At 37.9% G+C, this 27,092-nt stretch overlaps 1 pseudogene; it reads right to left on the bottom strand.

Moving 5' to 3' along the window:
• Window positions 1–13,244: 13,244 nt before the first annotated feature.
• LOC107517806 overlaps window positions 13,245–27,092 on the bottom strand; it is a 37,401-nt pseudogene continuing 23,553 nt past the window's right edge.

Below are 27,092 nucleotides of genomic sequence, written 5' to 3' on the forward strand. Positions count from 1 at the left end.
TACTACCTTGATTCAACTTCTGTGCCTTTGTGGTTCTTCCTTACAGCTTATTTAATTACACTCTGAAAGCAGTCAGGAATCCTGGAATTATTTTCACCTCTGTGACAACAAAATAGTGGGGCAGGACCTAGACCAGGTGTGGTCAATTTCAGTGACTGAAGGCCACATGTCCAGAGGGGTTGAGGGTGGTGTGGGGGGGGGGGATCCAGAAAAGAACCCTGGAATGTTGGGAAGAGCCAGAAGTTGGAAATGAGGCAAAAGAGCTGTTGTGACTTTATTTATCACTTATGCTAGGGTACTCAAGATGAAATAACCATCATCACCACACGAGTTAAGGGCAAAAATTAGCCTTGTCTCCGGAGGATAATTTGTGCATAAGTTTAAAATAATTTCGGAATAACTTAAAATCTACAGAAAAGTTGCAAAAATAGTACAGGGAGGTCCTGTATATGCTTCACCATTTCTCCTATATTTAATATTTGATACAACTATGGCAAGTTTGTCAAACTAAGAAATTCACATTGGTATAATACTCGAGCTACAGACTTTAATCTGATTTTTGTTTAAAATCCAACCCACAGTCTCAATTGCATTTAGCATATAAGCTTTGTACATACCAAGGTCGTTCCCTATTTTACCATTCGTATTGTTTTTCTCATTCATGTATAGGCTTTAAGGTTTTATTTTTTTACCATCACATATAGTTTATATAAATTCATACTGGTAATGCCTACCCAAAGACATAGTGGTGATCAATGAAGGCTTATTAGCTGCTGTAGTGAGGAAGATCTCTCACCACGGGGAACCAAAGGGTATCTCATGGAGGGGGTGTTAAAGAGGACTTGTGTTAGATGATCTTTGGGGAGGGTCCAAGCCAACAGGGGTCTCTTCTGGTGCTGTCAGAAAGTTGACGGTGTGGAGTAGCGACCCAAGAGCAGTGTGCTCACTTCTCAAGCCGTCGGAACCGCAATTATTCGTTCCCGGTTCCCTCTTTCTCTTTGGAAGGAAACGGTTCTCATTTTCTTCTCTCATGCTGGTCTTCAACCCAGGCGTCCTTTGTGCTCACAGTTTGGAGGAGGGCTCTGCCAGTTAGCAACTTCTCGAACTCAGGAACTCAGGAATACTCTGCGGAGAATTCTGTCCCGAGTTCTGCTCACCTGCGTCCCGCCGCTACCCTCCAAAGGACCTGAACCTGCCCGTCCCGGTGACCGATCCCCAGCTCCGCTCGGGGTGCCTCACAACATCGTCCTCGCGGTCCTGGACGCCAGTTGAGGAGGCTTTGTCCCGCCGCGGTCTTTGCGTCTTTCTGTTTCGTCTGGAAGAGGGGCTGCGTCGCGTTCTCTTGGAAAGGGTAGGGTTCCCTGCGGTCACGCCGACAACCGGAAGCAGGTGTGGGGGGGGGCGGGTTCCCGGGTGCTGGGGCGCAGGGCCCAAGTTGGGCCGGGCACGCCCAGAGCAGCAGCGCTTCCGGAGGTCCCTCGTCCGTTCTGAGGACGGGAGTTGTGGACACGGTGATGGTAAATAAAGTCAACAGCCTTGCCTACAACTGCCAAGTCCCCTGTGTTCCACCCTCCCTATAGGTGCTCAGAAGGACGACCGAGGTGCGGAATGTAAAGAAGAGCTGGAGTGTGGAGACTGGGAGTCCGAGGTGAGGGGCGGGACCTGGGGGTGGGGACAGCAGGAATGAGACTTGAGATGCGCTAGAGGAGTCCTTGCAGAAGGAGCCAAGTGAGGAGTCGCCCCCCACAGGAGAGTGCGGAGACAAGGAGAGCCAGAAGCCACTGACTTTCAGCAACCCCTTCCTTAGGGCAGAAATGTCAGGGGAGTCCTGGATAGGTGGACATCCTGGGGCCTGGAGGTATATACGCCAGCTTGCAGGGACACCTTAAAGGGTTTTGAAACCTGGTGGAAAAGAGGCTCTTTTTACTGTAGTTTGCTTTATTACTCAAAAACTGTTTTCTTCTCACCATTTTCCTGCTCCCTGAGGAAATATTTTTGAACTTTTGAACTTTTCGTCAGCAGTTTTATTTCTTCCTCTTGTATCTGCATTTCTTTGTGCTCTTCCTTCAAGAGCTTCACTAAATCTGAATACTTCGGTCTGAAATTTTTCCTCGTTGTGACTGGGAAGCAGAGGAAATCATCGCTGAGATTTAATAGGTAATGTGTTAAATCTATACAGTATATCATTTTGGGAAGAACTGACATCTTCACTATGTTAAGTCTTTCAATCTGTGAACACAGCAGTATGTTCAATTACTTAGATTGGATTTCTTTTATACTCTTTGTAGTTTATAGCATATGAGTCTTGCAAGTTTTGTTAGATACCTAAGTAATTTTAAATTTTTTAGCTATCATAGTGGTATTATTTTTAACTTAGATTTCCACATATTTTATTGCTATTTTATAGAAATGTAATTGAATTTTGTATGTTGATCTCGTAGTTTGATTATACTTTATCAATTGTAGGAATTTTGGGGGTACATTTTTTGGGATTTTCTATGTAGCACATCATGCCATCTGCAAAAGGGGTAGTTATACTTCTCCAATTTGTATGCTTTTAATTTCCTTTCCTTGCCATATTTTGCTCACTAGAACTTAAAATATAATGTTGAATTAGAGTCATGACGTGCACATCCTTCACTTGTTCCTTACCTTGGGGAGAAGCATTCAGTTTTTTACCATTAAGTGTGGTTTGTAGATGGTCTTTATTAAGTTGAGGTGGTTCTCCATTTCTGAATTGCTGAGAGTTTTCTGAAGGTGGTGCTGCATTTCGTCAAATGCTTTTTCTGTGTCAATTCATATAATTATGTAATATTTCCTCAATTCATATAATTATGTAATATTTCCTCTTTAGCCTGTTGATATGCTGTATTACATTGATTTTTCAAATGTTGAACCACCCTTGCATATTCCAGACTCTACTTGGTCCTGGTGTATAATTATTTTTTTATATTACTGAGTTCTGTTTGCTAGTATTTTGGGAAGGATTTTATATCTGTATTTATGAAGGATATTGGTCTAGTTTTCTTTTTTTGCACTGTCTTTGGGTTTGGTAGCCATATAACTTCATTTCATAAGTTGGGGAAGTGTTTTCTCCTCTTTCATTTTCTGGAAGAGATTATATAAACTTGGTTTTAATTTTTCTGAAATATTTGACATAATTTTCCAGTGAAACCATTTGGATCTGGAGATTTGGGGAGGAGTTTTTAAATTACGAATTCAACTTCTTTAGTAATTATAGCATTATTCAAATGATCTGTTTTATGTTGGCTGAGCTGTGGTAGTAGGTTTTTAAAGAATTGGTACATTTTAACTCAGTTTTCAAACTTATGTGAGTAGAGTTCTTTACAGGTTTTTCACCAATGACCTTTGAGGTCATTTTGCCAAAATTGGAATCTTTTCAGTCCTTTTTTCTTTGGGTACTTTCCAGCCCCACACACTTTCCTTCTGAGACTCTCATGACATGAAAGTTAGATCTTATGTTACAGTCCCACAGGTCCTGAGGCTCTGTTCATTTTTTGCTGCTGTGTTATCCCTATCATTCACCCTGGGTAATTTCTATCATTCTATATGCAATTTCACGCCAACCCCCCTTTGGCTCCATTCTGATTTTGAGGCCATCTAGTAAGTTTTTTATTTTGGTAATATATTTTTCAGTTCTCGACTTTCCGCTTGGTTCTTTTTTTAAATTTTTTTAAATTTTAATTAGTTTCAAGTATATAGTACATTGGTTAGACATCTGTATAGTTAGTGAAATGATTCCCCCCAGTTGCTCCCTCCCTCCCCTGGCCTTCCACCTAGCTAGTGTATTAATGCTAATTGCATTCCCTATGCCATGCTCCCCATCCCCTGACTATCCATCAGCTACTAATTTGTACTTCTTTAACTGTTCACCCCATTCTTCCAGCCCCTCACACCCCTCTCCCCTCTGTCCGTCACCAAATTGTCCACTATATTTGTGAGTCTGTTTTTGATTAGTTTGGTTTTTTTTTACTCTAAATTCCACATATAAGTGAAATCAAATAGTGTTTTAAGTGAAATCATACAGTGTTTATCTTTGACTTAAATACCTTCTAGGTCCATCAAAGCAATATCTTTTCCCATCCCCTTCCTTTTCATATGTAGGTGTCTTGTTTTCTTATCCTTTCAGCCACTTTATCGTTTGGTTGGAACACTTAATTCTTTTCTATTTAAGATATTGTTGATAGGAATGTAGTTGTTACCATCCTTTATTCCTGTTTTTGATACATGTTTTTTTCTTATTAAAGAAGTCCCTCGAACATTTCCTGTAATTCTGGCTTGGCAATGATAAATTCCTTTAGTTTATTTTTGTCTGGGAAGCTCTTTATCTGTCCTTCAACTCTAAAAGAAAGCTTTGCTGGATAAATAATTCTTGGTTGTATATCCTGGGTCTTCATCCTGTCGAATATTTTGCCAAGCCCTTCTGTTCTGCATAGTTTCTTTTGAGAAATCAGCTGCCAGTCATATGGGTATTCCCTTATATGTAATTATTTGTTTTTCTTGCTGCTTTTAATATTCTTTCTTTGTATTTAAACTTTGGTATTTCAAGTACGATGTGTCTTGGTGTAGGCCTCTTTGGATCCCTGATTTTTTGGAATTTTCTGAGCTTCCTGGGGTTTTATGTCCATTTCCTTCACCAGGTTGGGGAAGTTTTCCATCATTATTTCTTCAAACAGCTGTTCAACATCTTGATTTTCTTCAGTTACACCAATTAGATGAATATTTGGAGCCTTAATAGTGTCCCTTATCCTCCTTAAATTATTTTTATAGTCTTGGAATTTTTTTTTTGTGCCATTTTGATTGAGTGTCCTGATTGGCTTTCCTGTCCTCTAGATAAGGCATGTGATTCTCTTCTGTATTCACTTTGCTTATTCCTTTGTTTATTCCATTTACTGTACTTCTTATCTCAGATAATGTGTTCTTCATTTCAGACTGGTTTCCTTTTATAATTTCCATTTCCATTTTTATGTTTTTTATCTCTCTGTCGAAGTTCTTACTGCATTTATCTATACATCCCAAAAGTTCCTTGAGCATCTTTATGACCACTGTCTTGAACTCTGCATCTGTTAGATTGCTTGACTCCGTTATATCTGGATCTCTGTTCTGTTCTCTCATATGGTTTCTGCTTCTTTGTCTTCCCATTTTGGCTGCCTCTCCGTGTCTGTTTCTGTGTACTAAGCAAAGCTCCTAAGTCTCCCGGTCTTATTAGTGTGGATTTGTGAAGTAAGTGTCCAGTGGCCCAATCTTGAGAGGGGCCAAATTTAACCCAAGCCTTCTACACCTCCAGGGCGACCTGTTAAGATTCATTAAGCAATCCACAGATGCTGTGCCTCAAAAGGCCACACCAGAAACCAAGGCCAGCTGCCTCCACCAGTGTGAGTCTCAGCAAGAAGCACCTGACTCGCTGAGGATATACCTGGATGTGGCTTGGGTGGGGTTCTAGTTGGGGTAGGCGGGGTTTCAGAGAATCCTCTGGGCAGAGTGACCTTTGTTATTCAGGTTGATGACATTACAGCTGTGGTGGTACTGTGCACGGTGTGGTGCACCGGTAGTGGGGAGGGCTCCACAGGGAACAATAGATACTGCCAGCACTTCTGTACCAAGTGAGTCTCGGCTGGGTCCACACTCCAATAACGTCTCCCTGTAAGTCCCTGGTGCCCCCTGTGTGCAGCTGAATTGGCACTGGTGTTCCAAGTGAGCAGGTCCATCACCGCAGAAGTCTGCTAGCGTACATGGCCCCTTAAAGAGGTCTCTGCTGCTGCTGCAGCCTCAGCCTCAGCCTCAGTCTCACTCAGGTGCTTGGACCAGGCAGCCCTGCGTCCTTGCCCCGTCCTACCTTCTGCCATTGTAGGGTGCTTTCTTGGATTTCTCCATAGTTGTATGGCTTGTTCATCTAGATCCCAGGCGATTTTTTCTTGCTGCTGCAACTTGGTTCTGTCACAACTTTGACTTGGTCACCAGAGGGATGAACAGAACCTCTGTCATCTACGCCATTACCCCCACCCATCCCCCTCCCATCCCCGCAACCTGCTTGTTTCTTTAAATCTTTCTTTGTCAAGTTGTACTTTTTCATTTATTTGAAACGTGTGTGGTTGTTCACTGATCATTTTTGTGATAGCTGCTTTAGGATCCTTGTCAGATATTCTAGCATCATGGTGTTGATGTTGTAGGGATGGAACCTTTCTAGGTTTTTTGGCTGGCCTAATCATTAAATAGACATAAGACCAACAATAGGAGAAAAACAAATTTAATTTTGTATATAAGGGAGCCCCATAAAAATATCAGACCCAAAGGCAATCAGGCAGTTGAAGCTTATATGCCATCCTGAGCTAAGGAATGGGGAAGGGGCCTAGTGCTTCGAAAGGGGAGAAGGGCAGTTCACAAGAAGATAAAAGTTGATGTTCAGTAATCAGTTGTTTGCCCTGCTGTGCGGGTTAAGTCTTTTAGATAAAAAAGTTATCTCTGGTAATAGCTCTCTTTTTGGGCCAGGCCCTCTTTTAGGTAGATAAGGGAGAAGTAAAAGTTTTCCTGATTCTGCTGGGTCTTGATTTCCTTCAGCTCAAAATAATCCACTTGCCAAAGCAGCACATTTTTTGGGGTGGCATTCTGTTTCCTTTCAATGTATTTTAAATGTTCTTTTCTCATTTAAATGGGTATTTTCCTGGTTCTTGATATGATGATGACTTTTTTCTTATTGGATCCTGAACATTTTGAGCATTTTTATTAGACTCTGGCTCTTATTTAAATCTCCTGGGTTTTAGCGGGTCTTCTCTGTGCAAATATCATTTTGGATATGGGTTTTCAAGTCTTTGGGGTAAATACCCAGTAGAGGGATTGCTGGATCATATGGTAGATCAATTCTTAGTTTTTTGAGGAACCTCCATACTGTTTTCTATAGTGGCTGTATCAATTTCCAGTCTTGCTAGCAGTGTATAAGGGTTCCTTTTTCTTCTCATCCTCTCCAACATTTGTTATTACTTGTCCTGTTGATTATAGCTATTCTAACGGGTGTGAGATGGTATCTCATTGTGATTTTGATTTGCATTTCCCTAATAGCTAGTGATTTTTAGCATCTTTTCAAAGATTTGTTGACCATTTGTATGTCCTCTAGGGAGAAGTGTCTGTTCAGGTCCTCTGCCCATTTTTTGATTGGATCATTTCTTTTTTTGTTGTTAATGAGTCATATGAGTTCTTTGTATATTTTGGATATTAGGCCCTTATTGGAGTTATTGCTCGTAAACATATTTTCCCATTCAGATGGTTGTCTCTTTACCTTGTTGACAGTTTCTTTTGCTGTGCAGAAGCTTTTTAGTTTGATGTAGTCCCATTCATTTGTTTTTGTTTTTACTTCCATTGCCTTTGAGGTCAAATTCGTAAAATCCTCTAGAAGTCCAAGGTCCGTGAGTTTGGTTCCTATGTTTTCTTCTTTGCATTTTATTGTTTCAGGTCTTATATTCAGGTCATTAATCTATTTTTAATTAATTTTGATGTGTGGTGATAAACAACAGTCTAGTTTCATTCTTTTGCAAGTGGTTTTCCAGTTTTCCCAGCACCATTTATTGAGGAGACTTTTCTCCACTGTATGTTTTTGGCTTTTTTGTCGAAAATTATTTGTCCATATAAATATGGGTTTGTTTGTTCTTTTCCACTGGCCCATGTGTCTGTTTTGCTACCAGTACCATGCCATTTTAATTACTGTTGCTTTGTAGTATAATTTGAAGTCGAGCAGAGTGATGCCTCTAGCCTCATTCTTTTGTTTCAGGATGGCTTTGGTATTTCGGGGTCTTTTGTGTTTCCATACAAATCTGATGTTTTTTGTTCTATTTATTTAAAAATGCTGATGGGATTTTGATGGAGATTGCATTAAACCTGTATAATGCTTTAGGTAATAAGGTCATTTTAACTATGTTGATTCTTCCAATCCAAGAACAAGGAATATCTTTCTATTTCTTTGCATCTTCTTTGATTTCTTTGAATAGGGTCTTACAGTTTCATTATATGGGTCCTTCACTTATTTCATTAGATTTATTCCTAGGTATTTTATTTTTTTGTTGTAATTGCAAAAGGAATTATTTTTTCCACTTTTTCTGATATTTCATTATTAGAGTATAGGAATGGTATGGATTTTTGAACATTGATTTTATATCCAGAAACTTTACTGTATTTTCTTATTTCTGTAGTGTTCTTGTGGAGTCTTTAGGGTTTTCTATATAGAGAATCATGTTATCTGCAAATAGTAACAGTTCGACTTCTTCGTTTCCTATTTGGATGCCTTTTATATCTTTCTCTTGCCTGATTGCATTCTCTAGGACCTCCAAAGATATTGAGTAACAGTGGTGATAGGGGACAGCCTTGCCTTGTTCCTGATCTTAAAGGGAAGATTTTTAGTTTTTCACCATTAAGTATAATGTTGGCTGAGGGCTTGTCATAGATGACCTTTGTTATGTTAAGGTGCTTTCCTTCTATACTGATTTTGTTAAGTGTTTTGATCATAAATGGGTGCTGTATCTAGTCGAAGGCTTTTTCTGCATCTATTGACATGATCATATGATGCTTGTTTTTTAATTTGTTTATATGGTGTATCACATTAATCGATTCGCATATGTTGAAGCATCCCTGTGCCTCTGGGGTGAAGTCGACTTGATTGTGGCGTATAATCTTTTAATATGTTGCTGTATTTGGTTCGCTAATATCTTATTTAGGATTTTTGCATCTGTGTTCATGAGAGATATTGGTCTGTAGTTTTCTTTTTTTGTGTTATCTTTACCAGATTTTGATATCAGGGTAATATTGGCCTCATAAAATGAGTAGGGAAGTATTGCCTCCTCTTTAACTTTTTGGAAGACTTTGGAGAGAATAGTTATTAAATCTTTGAATATTTGGTAGAATTCACGGGTGAAGCCATCGGGTCATGGACTTTTACATTTTGGTAGGTTTTTGACGTTTGTTTCAATTTCCATACTGCTAATTGGTCTATTTAGATTTTCCAGTCTTCTTGATTCATCTAGGAAGGTTGTATTTTTCTAAGTACTGGTCCATTTCTTCTAGTATATAAATTTTGGTGTTATCTACTTTTCCGTAGCAATCTTGTATGATCTTTTGTATTTCTGTGGTGTCATCTGTAATTTTCCCTCTTTCATCTCTGATTTTGTTTATTTGTGTCCTTTCTCTTTTTTCTTTAGCGAGTCTAGCCAGGGGTGTGTCAATTTTATTAACTTTCTCAAAGAACCATCTCTTTGTTGCATTTATTTTTTCTTTTTTTTTTTTTAATTTCAATTTCATTTATTTCTGCTCTAATTTCAATTATTTCTTTCTGCTCTAATTTTGATTATTTCTTTCCTTCTGCTGACTTTAGGCTTCATTTATTCTTCCTTTTCTAGTTTTTTAAGATGAAGCATTAGATTGTTTATTTGGGCTTGTTCTTGTTTTTGGAGATAGTCCTGTAATGATACAAACTTTCTTCTTATGACTGCTTCTGTCCTGTCCCAAAAGTTTCGATATGTTGTACTATCATTATCATTCGTTTCTCTGTATCTCTCGATCTCTCTTTTTATTTCTTCCCTGACTCTGTTATTCTTCAGTGGCATGTTGTTTGATCTCCATGTATTTGCAGTTTTTCCTGATTTCTTTCTGCAGTTGATCTCTAGTTTCAAAGCATATCAGAGAATATAGTTGGTATGATTTCAATCCTCTTATATTTGGTGGGGCTATCTCTGTGTTCCAGTATGTGGTCGATTCTTGAGAAAGTTCCATGTGCACTAGAGAAGAATGTATAAACAGCTGTTTTGGGATGGAAGGCTCTGTAAATATCAATTACATCCAGTTGGTATAATGTGTCATTTAAGGACATTATTTCCTTTTTGATATTCTGTTTAGATGATCTGTCCATATCCGACAGTGGGATAGTTAGGTACCACCTAGTACGTTTTGGTTTGTTTCTCTCTTTAGTTCTGTTAGTCATTGTTTTACATATTTTGGGGCTCCCTGATTGGAAGCATAGATATTAATAAGTGTTATGTCTTCTTGGTACACGATTTCTTTTATCACTATGAAATGTCCCTCAATATTTTTCTTTACCTTTTTATTTTAAAGTCTATTTTGTCTGATATTAGTACCACTATTTCCACTTTTCTGTGATTGCCATTTGCTTGAAATATCATTTGCCACCATTTCACTCTGAGACTATATTTATCTTTGGAGCTGAGATGTGTCTTCTGGAGGAAGCATATGGTTTTTTTTTTTGTTTTTGTTTTTTAATCCATTCTGCAACTCTGTGCCTTTTTATTGGTGAGTTCAGTCCATTTACATTTAGGGTGATTATTGAAATATGAGGTCTTCTTATAGCCATTTTATCTTTTGTATTCTGGTAGCTCGGTATTACCATTGCTTCCTTGTCTTTGTATGTTTTCTTTATTTTGGTTGGTTTGTGATTTTTCCCTCTGATCCTTCTTGTTTTATGTTATATACTTCAGTTTTGAATCTTTGGCTTGTGGTTATCATTTCGAATATGTAGAGGATAGTTACACACACACACACACACACACACACACACACACATACAGTTGTCCATTTTCTTCAGTGCATGCTTTATCACTATTCCCCTTTGCGAGTTTGGATCTTTGAATCTTCCCCTTTTTAGTCATTGTTGTCTCAATTTTTCCTAGGTATGCTGAATGTTCATTACTATCTTGCTATAACAATTCTCTTCTTATTGTTTAAGCTTATAATCCCCTGTTCTTAGTAGGGGTTGCAACTCCTCTGCTTCTATCAGCCTGCTGGTCACCTTACTTGTAATTATGTATTTTTTTGTTATTTTGTTTTAGGCAAACTGACTCCTTTCAATATTTTCTGTAACGAAGGCCTCATAGTGGAGAGAATTCCCTCAATTTTAATATGTCTGGAAAGGTCTTTATTTCTCCTTCATATCTAAAAGAGAACTTAGCTGGATACATTATTCTTGTCTGGTAGTTCTTTCATTTAAGAGTTTGAATATTTGATTCCACTCCCTTCTTGCTTATAAGGTTTGTGTTGAGAAGTCCAATGATAATCTAATGGGTTTTTTTTTATAGGTTACCATCATCTTTTCCCTGGCTGCCCTGAGAATTCTCTTTGTCATTGGTTTTGATGCAGTGTGGTTTGGTGAAGGCTTATTTGGGTTGAGATAATTGGGTGTTCTGTTGACTTGTTGAATTCCAAGTCCAGCTCATTCCTTAGATTTGGGAAAGTCTTGTCAACTATTTGCCTGAAAACGCATTCTAATTTCTGCTCCTTTCCCTCCCCTTTGAGAATGCCCATTATTCTTATGTTTCCTCTCCTGATGGTATCAGCTAGTTCTTGTAGTTCTCTTTCATTATTTTTCATTCTTCAGTTTCTCTCTTCCTTCTTCTGATTTATTTCTAGATTTCTGTCTTCGATATTACTGATACTTTCCTCCATTTTGGTCGACTCTATTTCCTAAGCTTGCTATTTCATTTTTCAATTCTTGCAGTGCGTTCTTCAACTCCAGAAGTTCTATTTCTGTTCTTTTTGAGGATTTCAGTGTCCTTGCTAAAGAACTCATTCCGCTCATCTAGTTGTTTTTTCAATTACTGAAATTGTTGATAGGAATTATTTTGGGTCTCATTGAGTTTTTTCAGATGTACCATCCTGAATTCTCTATTTAAGTCGCATATTTCTGTGTCTTTTCTGGAAATTTTTCTCTTTTTTTCTGAACTGCTTTTTTACCTTGGATGTTCATGGTGTTTAATGGACTATTTCTACGCCTGGGCATTAATAGAAGTGTATTCAGCTTTTTTCCAGAAGGAAGATTTATTATATAATGTTCTCTCTAGCCTGTCGCAAAGAAGGCATTTTTCTTTTGGTTTCCAGTAGGTGCCATTTAAGCTTTTTGGATCCCTGCTTTATATAAAGTCTGAATAATGTGTTTTCTTTTTTTATAGATATTTAATCATGCTCCCTACCCTCAGTCTCAGTTCCTGTTAGTGTTAGCGACAATTTCGATAGTGTTTGCTCACATTTCCCTGAGGCTCTGCGGTGTTCGGTTTTGGAGGGTATGGTGAGAGGGGCCCTCTGGGTCAAGAGATATGTGCTGTGACTCAGCCTTGGTTGTGCAACAGCAGCTGGTAAAAAATCAACTACTGTTTTCACGTGGCCCCATCCTACTTCTCTGCTTTCTGCTCTGATGCCTGGGCACTGTTGTCAGCCATGTGGGGCTCACAGCTCTCCCAAGCAGGGATGTTCAGAGAACTCGCCCTCCCCCTCCTCCTACAGGGAGCTCCAGCTGTGGAGGCAGCTTCTTTGTTTCTCCCAGTCCACCGCCTGACACCCAGGGTTCTGACCTGTGGTACCTCTTATGTGCATATTCAACAGTCAGACGTGTTGCTGTGCAGTTTGGGGGGGGGCAGTTTTGTCGCATTTTAGATGGTTCAGCTTATTACTGTTTCAAGGCAAGAAATCTGGGGACATTTCTCACACTGACGTGTTTCTGATGTCACTTCAAGATGTTTTTTTAAAAATCATTTGTTTTGAGCAGTTTGATTATGTGTTCTTTGGCGTTCTTTTCTAAATGTTTCTTTTGTTTAGGTTTCATTGAGCTTGGAAATGTAGGTTTTAGTTTTTTAAGTGTGGAAAGTTTTAGGCCATCATTCTTCAAATGTTTTTTTTTGTCTTCCCTACTCCCCCCACATTGTTTATACATTACTCTGCTTGAAGTCATCACACATCCTGCTGATGTTGTTTTCATTTTGGGAGAATATATTTTGGAGAAATGAATTTGATTGCCTTCAAGTTTAGTAATCATTACTTCTGTCATGTCTAATCTGCTGTTCATCCCATCCAGTGTATTTTTCATCTCAGATTTTTTTTTTTTTTTTTTTTTTTTTACAATTAGTATCCTTTATTTATCTATTATTTTTAAAGCAAATAACAAGTCTACTTTTCAGGAATGAAAGCTTGCTATTAGGAAGGATTATCTTCAGCATTTACTGCAACTCCAAAAACAGGAATTTCCATGCAACAGCAGCTCTTTGCTTTTTACGTTGATTACTGTTAATGTAGCCATACTCATTTGCCTGCGCTTGGTATAAAGTGTAATTACTACCTGGGACAGCTCATAACTGATAAAATTGGAGAGTGAAGCTGTTTACATAACTACTAGTTGTATCTCTTTTAAGACTCTGAGAACAATTTAATGAAAGGGAAAAAAAAAGAAGAAGAAACATCCTTCATGGTCTTTCATTCATTTCATCAGTTTGAACACACAAGGCAGCATCTTTCTCTATAATCTGATCTCTTTGATGGCCTGAATTTTCTCTTCGTTGTTCATTCTGCCCTGTGCGATTGTTGCTATCATCAGCATCCATTGGTTCAGTTTTTACTCTCATCCCTGCTTCTGAATGGGGCAAACCATCAGGCAAAGAAGCCAAGCAATTTTGAATCATTTCACTGACTTATTCCAGATGCTTTTGAAATCTCTCAGCTGTTTTAAGGTATTGACGTTTCTGCACCTCCATCACGACACTCAAGGTCTCTCTTGCTTCTTGGGGTTGGTATTCATTTATGAGATGATGGACATGTACGAAAGCAGCTTACTTAAGGTATTCTAACTTTTCTTATCATTTTATACTCCCAGGGCTCCTTATCAAGATATCTAAGGTCTAAGAAATTAATAAGGATAGACATATTGCGTTTTCTCAGTTCTTTCTTGTGATCAAACTGCATAGGATGAAGCCATTCAATGCCTTGACTTTCTAAAGGGTGAATCATGAGATCATCACATTGGAACTGGTTGCCAAACCTCATAAGTCTTTTATTGGAGATGGAGACTTGGGAGCTAGGCTTCCCTGAATATTTTTATCTATATACTTCTTGATGTTCTGCACTGAAGGGGGTGGAAGGGCACTCACTTGCTGTGGTTCACCTATCGAGAAAGATCAAGAACCTCAGCCCTGAGTTTACTCTGATAGTCAGACATAGTTTTGTTCGTAGAAGTTTGACTTGGGTATTTATATTTTTATTCTTGTACTTAACTTTTTGAACACAGAGAATATAGTTATAGAATTGTGTTTATGTCCTTTTCTGCTAATTCTAACATCTGTATCGGTTCTGGATCAGTTTCAATTCGTTGATTTTTCTCATGATATAGATAATGCTTTCTTGCCTGTTTGCGTGCTTGGTAATCTTCTACTGAATGCGAGACACTGTGATTATTTACATTTTTGGATGCTGGATGTTTTGTATCCCTATAAATATTTTTGAGCTTTATTCTCAGTTATAGTTGTTATTTGAAAACAGTTTGATCCTTTTTGGTTTTCCTTGTCTTTTTAGGATTCATTAGGCAGGTCCAGGGCAGTACTCAGTCTAGGATTAATTATTCCTCACTACTGAGGCAGGAACTTTCTGAGTACTCAACCTTGTGGGCCATGAATTATGAAAATTTTCAGTCTGCCTGCTTGGAATAGGTCCTCAGTGAGTGCTGGGCACTTTTCCCTCCAATGCTTTTGGATAGTTCTTTCCATGGACCTGGGTAATTTCCTCATATACACTCTCCTGAATGCTCAAGAGGGTCCCTCTGCAGATCTTTAGGTTTTCCTCTCCCTGTAGTCCTCTCTTTTCTGTCACTCTGTTCTATGAAATCTAGCTGCCTTGGTCTCTTGAGACACTCAAATCTATGTCTTCAACTGTGGGAGTCTGCCAGGCTCTGCCTCAGTTCTTTATTCCTGCAACACAGTCCAAAAACTTCTTGAAGCAGAAAGCCGGGGCAGTTGTAGGGCTCATCTCATTAGTTCCTGTTTCCTCTTTGTTGCCTGAGGTCCACTGTCTTGGAAAAAATTTTTTCCATATATTTTGTTAATTTTTTGGATTGTTTCAAGTGGGAAGGTTAATCTGGTTTCCACTACTCATTCCGTCTTTCCTAAGAATGGAAGTCCTCCATATTATTTTTTAATTTTTTTACTTAAATCTCGAAAAATTTTTAATTTGGACTGGAGGGCAGGGTGGTGAGTAAATTTTTTTTTTTTTTAGTTTCACAACACTCTATGGTCCATTTTGTTATACAGTATTTATATAATTATTTCTTATAATCTTCATTTCCTGTTTCCAATCTCTGAACTCATTGCAACAATTTTAATTTGTATTATGTGTATCCTTTTATTTACATTTGAACTTGTAAAATGACTTGTTTTCTTGAGCATTTATTTGCAATGCACATGACTAATATTCTGCTGTTGAATTTGTTCATTTGTCCTCTAGCAGAATGTTTTCACGTCATGTTTTGTACAGTTACTCCATTAAATTGCTTCTTTCTGCTTGTTCATCTAACATTATAATATCCCTTCACACGTTTCACTTGAAAGCAGGATTGCTAGGTCATAGATTATTCATTTGCATATCCTGCCTACTCCCATTTAGCAAATCCCATGTGGAAATTATTTGTAGTCTTAATTCTAGAATTTTATGGTATCTTAAAAAAACCGTATTAATATAGACTTAGCAATATTTTGTACTTTTCTGCCTATCGTTGTTTATTTATATCATGTTTTCTTTTTAGAGTCAGTTTTTTATTTTGATAGATTTCATCCTCTAATAATTCTTAAAAGTAGTATTTATGGATTGAAATAAATCTGCATTTAGGCCTTACTTGATTACTTTTTTTTTAAATTTTCTTTTCTAATGGAGAATTTTAGGATCAAAATTCCATTCCCTTTGTAGGTAGAAGCCATCGCTTTTTTGTATTCTTACCAACATTATTGCTCGATTCTGGTTCTTTTCTAGAGCTGGCCAAAAATTTGGTTTTCTACCTGTGGTTTACAAAATTCTGTTATAAAAATTCTTAATCATTTTAAAGAATTTAACATCTGTATTTATGGAGGATATTGGTCTATTTTGTTGTAAGGATAAGTTTGTTATAAGAATAAGGTAGGTGGTTGCTTATAACCACAAGGCATTAAGAGTAATTATTTTATTTGTTCTGTTAATTATAACAGTTATTAAAGCTATAGAGAGTGGGTTAAAAATGAGAAGATTTGAACATCAGGTGAAATCCAGCTTTTATTATTAGTCATACGATGTGTAAATATACCTCCTACTACAAACAAGTAAACAAGTATTTTTGGTTAATTGTAAGAATTTTCATTACAAATAACAATTATAACTAAGAATATTACAGATGAGTTCTTTGTAATCAAATTACCAAATTTTATCAGATGTTATATTTGCGTTAACTTGACAAATATTTATATTCTCAGTATTTTCAGATCACATGAATTATATATATCTTCCTTCTTTATTTCTTTAGTAATACATATAAATGTATGAACTCACATTTTCTCCAGTTTGGAGTAATACTTACCATATTTAAGAATATTATCCCAAATTTATTCTCTTACTCTCTTTCTAGAATATTCTGTAGTTGGCTGTTAGAAATTATAGCCCAGTTCTTTGAGACTGAAAATCATAATTACTGTTTATTTTCCACTGCATTGTAGATCATTGACTCCATCTTTCAGCTTCCCATTTCACTCACCAATATTCCTCCATTCTGCTACTTAATGTTGCGAGCATTTTTTTTTCAGATTTTGACACCATTTTTAATATCCAAGGCTATTAATTTTTCTTTTTTATAAAAGATATATTTTAGAGGTATCTTATTCTCTCATATTTCTCTGACTATATTAGGCATACATGTTTCGAAATCTCTCGTTTGCTTAGTTTTTTTCAGTGTTATCTTTTGTCCTTTTAGGTGGGGGTGTTGATTTTTCTCAGATGTTGTCTGAGAGTTCCTGCTACCCTCACTATAAGTATTCTGTCTATTTACTTATACCCTTTATTGGTAACAGGATGGGATATGGTTTGGGTTGTGGGTGCAAGGAGACAGTAATGATGTGGGACTCCCAAGGTATTTTGGCTGCTACCAGACACCAAAGGCACTTTACTGCCCTACTGGTTACACTGTCTGTACCAGCGTGGGAGTAGACCCACAACTGCCTTCCACCCCTTTTGGGTATCAGAAGGGAGCCCCAGAACTCAGACTATCACTGGAGTTTCTTGCATGTTTTTAAAGCTATCATCTTCCAGAGGTTCTGGACTATTGATCCAACTCTTTGGTCATTCTATGTTCTTTGAATTCCTCAAAATTCCATGTACACTGAGAGTGACCCTTCTAATTTTCCAGCACTGATACCTGTTTATAGTTTTAAGATACCTTTTATCATATCTGTGGTTTTCTGTTAGAGGGTCCGCTGCAACATAAGCTCTGAGCACCATTTTGATTCAGGTCAATCGTACACACTCTATTAGTTATATTAGGTAGTCCTTGTTGGTGGGGTGGGGATGTTTGTATAAGCCTTGGAATCAGAGAGACTTGGGATTAAACTTCAGCTCTAAAACTACCTGGTATTTGTAAGGCCCTTTATATAATTTTATTTGTCCTTACCTTTCTCATATATAAAACAGGAAAATGTTTATCACATATTTTTATTATATATATTAAATTTAAAATTATGTAGTTTTTGCTTTGTTTTCAGCCACAAAAAGTTATACCCAAGCTAGTTTGACACCTGCCCTGGCAAGTGTCCCTGATGCTTGGCCATGAAGACAATGGAGGTTTGGTGGCTCAGCCTGCCTTGGTGCTGTTTGCTGAAATGTACAGAATATCTAACATGGAAGTTGGGTATTAAGTGTTTATTTAATCTTTTATTGGATTCTAATCAGAATATTATATCAAATGGCTTTGAAAAAAGACAGAAATCATGGGACAGAGATTCAAATCACGCAGAACTGAAGCAGATGGGTGTTGAAGCACAGTGACAATATAGTATTAGTCAAGACAGCTCAAGTTGCTATAGCTAGTTTTATAGGAAGACTCCACTTATTTCAGTCTAACCTTATATAGGGAAACCAGGAACAATGAACAGCTGTTATTACAGAAATGGAAGCTATGTAACCATTTTGTACCTTGAACTTGTGAAATCAGTATTTCAATATACATATATTTTTTTCAGTATTATGTAATACCTGAAAATGCCTCTTGCATTTAGCTTATTTCAATTTATATTGCAGTAGTATGCCTCGGAAGTTGTATATGTATATTGAAGTAATTTCAATTATGTGAAATATAATTTTTGTACTATATTGCTCTAAACACATTCAAGGCGTTAGAGCCATAAATTTTAAACATTTTGATTTTTTAAATACTAATCTTTTTTTTAAATTTATAACCCTTTAAGATAAGTTGGTATTATAACATTAAATTTGAAAATTTAAACATTATCCTAATACTGTAGAATTTTGGTTTTTGTGATTATATTGAGCAACCAAAGTGACTCCATCTTAGGTATAAGACTCCATCTTAAGCACAGGCCAGTTCCCGGAAAAGCCGCAGATAGCGAGACTATCACCCCACCCTAGACTCAGCCAATCAGAGCAACTATGGAAAGTAACTCTCCAAATTCCCCACCTTGTTCCTCAGCGCCATCACCCAGCCAATCCTGCTAAGCGACGAGCTTGTCGTATCAATCCTGTAACGCCAAGACATCACTCCCCATGCTTATGACTTTTCCCTTCAAATACCCCTGAAGCCCCATGTTCGGGACCGCCTCCTACTCACTGCTGCGTCGGTGTGCGGACTGCGGTCCGGACTTGGATCTGAAATAAACTCCCTCTTGCTCTTGCATCAGTGTCGGCTTCTTGGTGGTTCGTGGAGATACGAACCACCCATAATGTTATGCCCATAATGTTATCGGGGCATAACATTATGAAATTGTGAAGCCTTAATTTAGAGCTCTTTTTACTGTTAGTTCATTTCACATATTTTGCTAAGTAAGATATTTAACTAAAATTTTTGTTGCCAAATTGAAATAAGTTATTTTTCACAGTCTCACAGGACTCATGATACAGTCACACTTGTGGTTAAGATTCATTATAGCATAAAGATGCAAAACAGAATCAACAAAGGGAAGAAAGAGTGAGGTGAAGTCCTTGGGCTCCCTAGAGCCCTCTCAGTGGAATCACACAGGATGCACTTAATTCCTCCCAGCAACACATTGTAATAACTTTTTGAAATGTTGTCTACTAGAGAAGCTCACTGAGCCTGCAAGTCCAGGGTATTTCTCACGGGTCAGTCATGGAGGCACATAGTATGTTGTGAGAGACGCCTGCAGTCCTGGCAGGATGCTTGGTGCTTAGAGCAATAAGGTCACACTACAGGGAGAGCCCACAGGCCTTACCTATTCTGAGACTTCTTGCTCTAGACACAAGGATAATAAGAAAAGGAGAGGGAGTAGCTGATAACATGGTGGTGGACTTGAGGCTGAATTTGGGAGTTGGCTGTAATTTGTAATTACTAATCTGATAAACCAGCTTTGTGAGAGGGAGAATAAAAAGCCATGGAGACAGGCGTGGGGAAGCTAGCATTGCCATTCATCCCCTCTCCCTTATCCATGTTAGTTAATGCATTTCAGACTCCGACTCTTCTTCCTAACTATCTCCGCAACAATAGTACCTGTGTCACTGAAATTCCAGATGCCTGAAAGGAAAGCAGGTGTATAGCACACACCATGTTCTTTGTTAGTTTAGTCACAGTGAGCCATTTTTATCATTTAGGGGAAGTTTTATATTGTTAAGGGTGGAAAATTTTCCAGTAAGCCAGCATTAAGGATTTACTCTGTTTCTGTAATCTGCTTGCTTGTTTGATGTTAACCAGGGTGTGGTAATCTGCTCAAAGATATGCTAACAGCCATATCTTTTGCTTCTGTAAACCTGCTTGCTTGCTAGAGGGGGTTTTGGGGCTTTTTAAGCTATCCCTTATGGAGGCTTGAGGCTGATCTCCTCTAACCCTGCATGGTAGAGAGTCAGTTGCCAGCTGGCTAATAAAGGCTCACAGTTCATCTCAATTGGCTCCATCAGTCTTAGATTTGATCACACCACAACATTATGAGTATAGGCAGTTCACCAGGCAAGTTCTCAGATGCTAGCCAAGAGCCAGCCTTGCAAGCAGGCCTTTCTAAAGATAGCAGGCTTGCTATGTTCACTCATTTTGGCATGAAATATAAATAGCATAACATACCAATTAAATGACAGAGATCATCAGAATTGATTTTTAAAAAATGACTCAGTGTCTATAAGAAAGTCACTATATGTATGACTCCCTATAAATATAGGGAATTTTAAAGATAAAGAGTTGGAAAAGATATAACATGCAGTCAGTAAACACAAGAAATCTGAAGTGACTGTATTGACATCAAAGTAGACTCTGAACAATGAAAATTGCCAGAGATAGAGAAATAGTATATAATGAAAAAAAGAACTGAATAGCCGAAACTATTGAAAAAGAATAAAGTTGGAGGAAACACATTATCCAATTTAAAGACTGACTATAAAGCTATAGGAATCAAGATAATTTGGTATTAGTGAAGGGATGGATAGGTTAGTGGAACAGAATAGAGTCCAGAAATGGACACAAATATGGCCAATTGATTTCGGACAAAGTTTTAGCAATTCAATGGAAAAAGGATAGTTTTTAACAAATAAATGCTTGAACAACTGGATAGCCATATGCAAATAAAATGAACCCCAACTGAAACTTCATACATTATATGTTTACTTGGTATGGATCACTGATCCAAATCTAAGATTATCAAATGATTTATTGGTTAAACCTTTTAGGACCTTAGTGGCGTACAGCTCTTGTCCTGGAATTGGTTGCAACTATAGACTGCCCAGTGCTCTGATGCCCCACCCTGCTTTTTTACCCCATTAACAAGTTCTACCCTTGATGTTAACCAAAAGTCCAAGAAGCAATTTAACAAGTTCTATTTTGTATCTCTCCAAACCACTTCTGGTTTGCCCTTATAAATGTCATGCTTTTCTCAGTAAAGTTATATCTTGGTACTTATATATTTATTGCAATATGAAAAAAAAGTTTATTATATCTTATCATATTAGTGAATAGAAAAGTTTTAGATGATTTGCTTGAATAATTCAAATGTCCTGCTAGAATTTCAGTAATTTTTTCCCTTAATTTGGTCTTTAGTTTTTTTTTTAACTTGATCTCTTTTTAATAGGTATTACATTTTTGTTTTTTGAATTATTGCACTGATAAGAATTTTAGACAATATTAGTAATAATAACAGTAATACTAAGTGCTTTTATTTGTGTACCAAATTTAATTTGGCAGAGATTTTTTAGTGTTTTATCATTAGGTAAAATGTTATATGGGGGCTATCTAAAACTCTTTAGTTCTATTACAGGATTTTATTATCTACCTGTTCCTTTCCTAAAATCATGTTCACAGTCTCATAGCATACCATCTATATTCACAAAACTTTTCTTTTGGCTATTAATAAAATCACGGGAGGTTATCTCTTTCAATTACTCCTGAGGCTTTCTACTTCCTGACATGATTCCTGATCCATGGTAATGATGGTGACTACTCGTATTGTAATGGCTGAACAATGACTGCTAGAAATGTATTACTTGCAGGAAAATTACTGCTTGCCTATGCCCATGGGAACATGGCTATCGCTTCTGCTTCTGTATCCCTGCTTGCACAACTGACCTGTGGGTTGACAGGTAGTGAATAAAAGGAAAATAGACCTTTGTGTTTAGAAAGAATGAAGAATGGGATTTTGGGCTTAAAAACTCTGTACTTCTACATTTAGGGGCCGTTTAATTTAGGGTCTGCGTACCCCTGGCAGACCCAGCTGGCTGAATAAAGAGTGTGTTTCCTATAACTCACTGAGTTCTAGTGGTCCGTGAGTCTTTCGGAGGCTGGTGGCTACAACAGTATTAATTTCTTAGGTCTGCTGTACCAGTTGCAACAAACCTGATGGCTTAAAAAAGAAATTTATTCTCACAGGTCTAGAGGCCAAGAAGTCTGATATTAGGGTGTCAGCAGAGTTGGCTCCTTGTGGAGGTTTTGAGAGGGAGTCCATTCCAGTCCTCTTTCCTAGCTTCTGTTGGGTACTAGCAATCCTTGGTTATTCCTTGGCTTGTGGCTGCCTTCCAGTCTCTGTCAGTGTCTTTACATAGCCTTTTCAAACTCCGTACCTCTATATGTCTTCTTTTCTGTCTTTTGTAAGGACACTCATCCTTACAAGATTTAGGTCCACCCTAATCCAGGATAATCTCATCTTGAGGTCCTTACTTTATACCTACAAAGACCCTTATTTTAGATAAGTTCATTGTCACAGGTTCTGGGGGTTAAGACTTGGGCATATTGTTTTGGAGGCCACATTCAACCCACTATACCACTCAACCCACTATACCACTATACCTCTTTTGGTCAGGAATGGTGCCTGGCTCTGGAGATAGGAAGGTGAATAAAGTGATGCCTTTAATCACATAGTCTGATAGAAGAAAAGATACAGAAACTCTCACATACTTATAATGAGATGTATTAAATACAATGATGAGATAAATACAAATCTTATGGAAACACAAATTAGGATGTTCACAGAGGTATTCCTTGAAGAGTTAATGTCTATCTAATACTGCCCTGTTCAATATGAAGCCACATGTGGCTGTTGAGCACTTGAAATGTGGCTAGTGTGACTAAGGAACTGAATTTTCTCTTTTAATTTTAATATAAATTTAAATAAAGATAATTGATTCAGGTATTGAAAGAGTTTTAAATGTGCCTGGAATAACTTGGGATGCAAATAGTAAATTTTATGAAATCTAAATGTAGATCAAATATTTCGGGTGAAAATTTAGCATCTGAATTGATATATTCTTAATCGTAAAATACACTGCAGATATTGAAGACTGAGTACAATAAAAAAAGCTTTGGTGTCTCCATTTCCTCCTCTGCTAAATGTGATTGACAACACATTGACTGTGATGATCCTACAAGCAATCTAATGGAGGAGCATTGTCAATTTCAAATTTTACACTGTTTTATTATTAGAGCATTTACAAAGCCTGCTAATTAATGGTAAGGTGGAAGACAAGTACTAGAAAAGTTCCTGCATCACAAACTAATAACTACACTGGTTTTCTGAGGAGCAGGGCAGCAATGTGGTAAGAAAGAGGGATCACAGGGCACTACTTCTGATTTCTTTTTCCTACCTCACCTTCTTCTTGCCCCACTGGCCTGCTTGCTATGATCTCCCTGATACAGACATGTTCACTCCCTTACTTTCTTCAGATCTCTACTCAAATATGACCTTTTCACAGAGGCTTTCCTCCAAGTCCTACATAAAATGCTCCACCACTCTCACCACCCCCATCAATCTCCATCCCTTTAGTCTGCTTTATTTGCTTCATTCACTACATGCATGAATATGTGTGCAATAGTCATTGCTTATTTTCTTCCCATTAAAACATAAGATTTACGATAACAGGAACAGTTTTGTCTTGTTTATTGCTTCTTTCCCAGAAGCTATAATTTATGGATTTAAATGAGTCATTCTAAATCACTTTGAATTCATGACCACCAATCAATGTGTTCAGCAATGATACCATATATCTGTTGTCTAGTTACTCTTCCATTATCTCAGACAATTATGTTATACTTACTTCATATGTTAACTATTTCAATATTCAGTATGTTCTCCCTCTTGTCAGCAAGAAGGCCATCCTTACTGGTTTGAAAGTCTTAGTCTACTCCTGTTATCTAGATCTAATGATTAGTAGCACTCATTTTCATTCTCAAAAGTGTTCATATTAAATTATAATAATCCTAAGATATTTGATCTTTATCCATGTTGTGTGCCATCAAATCCAAGACCTACGGAGCCAATTGAGATGAATTGTGAGCCTTTATTAGCCACCCGGGGACTGACTCTCTACCACATAGGCTTAGAAGAGATCAGCCCCAAGCTCCCAGAAGAGGCAGTTTATATAGCCACCAGCACATCCCTGAGCAGATCACCACACCCTGGTTAACAGAATCAGAAGTAAATACTTAATGCTGGCTTACTGGAAAATTGTCCACCCATAACAATCCATAGTGCTTGGCTTGCAGCTCCCGAAACCCTTGGAATTTCCTAAGAGTTTGGAGTGATCAAGGTATCTAGTAAGTAAAATGTTTTTCTGAGTAATGTGAGCTATTCTAGCAAATTCATTGAACTACACATTGGAACCTCCATTTTGTAGCTGGTTGGGCAGAAGCCCAGTTAACAATCTGGGCTTGTGACTAGTATCTGAAGTGGTTGAGCAGTCTTGTGGGACTGAGCCCTTGTGGAATCTAATTCTACCTCCTGGTAGATAGTGTCATAATTGCTTGTTAGTGTGGGGAAGCCTCCATGCACATGTATGCATGCACACACACTGGTTAGAATTGAGTTTTAGAACACTCATTCATATCAAAACAAATAACCTTTACGGCAGAGCAGGTGGTTTTAATGCAGAACAGGGCAAATTCCCCCGAGTGGGAGGAGGAAGCTCAAGTCCTGCACCAAAAGAGAATTCTTGACTGACAGCAGGAAAAAATTCAAGTGCATGCCAGAGTTACAGTAAAAAAGGAAAGTTCATTAGAGAAGGGGTGATGCTCCATAGACAGAGCACGGCCTCTCCTCAGAGACAAAGACTGAGAGAACCTCAGAGAGACTCGGAGGTACAGAGAGAGAGGAGAGAGAGAGAGAGAAGAAGGGAGGGAAGGAGAGAATGAGAGGGAAGGAGAAAGGTCAGTGAGAGGTATGATGAGAAAGAGGGAAAGAGAAAAAGTGAGAGGGACTCGGAGTTTTTAGGGAATTCAGTTTATATATCATTCTTAGTGTTCGTGAATTACAGTTTGAAGATTGTTTACCTATTTTCCTTTGATGGTATGGGTATACAGTGTGACAGGTAAGAGTATGTAGTGTGAAAGGTCTACTGGCTATTTCCAGCCTTTGATTCATAGGTTTCCCACGGTTTTAGCCTCAGGGAATGACTGATTGTGTTTATTTTGTGTTGGGTGGGACTTAAAGATTCTCTTTTCCTTTTATCCCTTTACAGTATGGGTAAATGGTTTGCTAGTAATCTCAGCAGAAATTTTCCTTTGTTCTGTAGGTTTCCTCATTGCCTGGCCTTAGGGCTGATCAGCATACTGCAGTCTCTGAATGTGGCTTGATTTTTAACATTTAGTTCTCTTGCCTCTTCCCTATATTAGTTGAGTTGGACCTTTTTGCTGTTTTACTGTTTATTTAGATGATCTTATCCAATAAGAAAGCTTTAAAGAACATCTGTATCCTTAAAAATTTCAAATCATTTCAAATTGGGATCTCTAATCCAGACTCCTACCCTGATATCCAGAAGTCAAATATTTGCACAACTTTGCATGTTGGTTAAGTAGGCATATTAAAATCACTACGGCTAGCACAGGATTCTTTATATTCCTATATCTACCTGTTCCTCTTGAATTTTTCCCGTAATAGTGACAATTCCATATGCCCAATTACTCAGGCCCCAAACATCCAGACATTATTTGACTCCTCTCTTTCATACCTCTCGTGTACTGTCATAAATTCCTATCAGCTGTATCCTTAAAATACATCAGATTTAACCACTTTTCCCTCTCTCCACTAATATGACTCTAGCCATCACCATCATTTTGTATATGATTTATTGCAGTAGCCTCCTACCTGGCTTTCCTGCTTCTGAACTTGATCTTCTGCATATTCAGGCATGTAGATAGTGTTTGTAATATACAGATCATGAATAGAGGCAGATTATAGATGATTAGGGACCATTTTACATATTTGCTCCTATTTTACATATTTGCTTAACTATATACTAGAGGACCTTAGAGTCTCAGGTAATAGAAAACATGGGCTTCTATACTACATCAGGCAGTTTTGTTTATGTTTACCAGCTAAAATATGTGGTCCCCACAAGAATGTGGCCATCCATGCTAGGACTGAGAGAGTTAATTTCTCCTTCCTTCCATAGGCCTTTTACAGTGGTGACATATTGATACCCTCACACCCCTTTCAAATTCAAAAGCAGAGCTCCCTGATTTGATTCATCACTAGGCATGCAACCCTCACCCTGGGAGAAGAACGAGAATTAGCAAAACTCACCAAATCTGGGACTTGAACTTATATAAAATAAACTCAACTAGAAAAAACGTGTCTGAACAATTTTTTAAACTATAAAGAGCAGGAGCAGAAGACAAGGTAAGAGAGTCAAAAACTGGAAAAAAATGCAGAAAAATATCTAGAAAAGAAAAATATGGATGGGTATAAAGAACCTCACTCATGGGCCCTAATTACATTCTACAGAAGATATTGCTACTGTCATCTCCATTCTGGGCGATTTGTCATTACAGTGATCCCTCCCCCTGGTATTCACATCCTTGTGTAGACCCCTCCCATGTTGTGTCAGCGTCACCTATTCCATCAAGTAGGATGTGGCAGCAGTGGTCGCAAATCATTTCTGAGGAAGGTTATAAGGACACTGGCTTCTGCCTCTCTTGGATTGCTTGCTCTCTTGGAAGCCAGTTGCCATGCTGACAGGCCTGCATGGCTTCTGTTAATAGCCATGTGAGTGAGCTATCTTGGAAGTGGATCCTCCAACCCTGGCCAAGCCTTCAGGTGACAGCAGCCCAGTTGAGAGTTGAAGTGCTACTTTGAGAGACTGCGAGCCAGAACCACCCAGATAAGCTGTTCTTTACTCTCAGAAATGGTGTGAAATAATAAATACTTGTTTTATTAAGTCACTAGATTGTAGACTATTATATAGCAATAGATAACTAACAAACTGCCTGCAAAATTTGCGACTCTATAACAATTTCCTAAGAACTGAAGTTGTAAGGGACAGCTGGTCCCACTATTTTTACATGTGCAGAAACAGTGTACTGGACACTGAAATTCTGGACATCAACATATTAAGTAGATCATCTGATAGACAACTTAATGGTGACTTAGGCTAAAACCCCAGAAAACTTATATTACTTCTTTTGGGACATCTTTATCCTTTATGTCACTTCCCTTATCTATGTTGATGAGTTCCCCTTCAAAAAGTTCCTTTAGCTACAAATATAAGGCCTCCTCAGTGGTGGCACTTTCACCTATGCAGGGCTGGTATTTCTTCTGTAACACCATATGTGTTCAATTAAAATTTCACTTCCAGTGTGACCATTTTCTCCTTTGCTG

This window comes from Rousettus aegyptiacus, unplaced genomic scaffold, assembly GCF_014176215.1.
Source record: "Rousettus aegyptiacus isolate mRouAeg1 unplaced genomic scaffold, mRouAeg1.p scaffold_m13_p_6, whole genome shotgun sequence".
NCBI classification, from domain to species: Eukaryota; Metazoa; Chordata; class Mammalia; order Chiroptera; family Pteropodidae; genus Rousettus; species Rousettus aegyptiacus.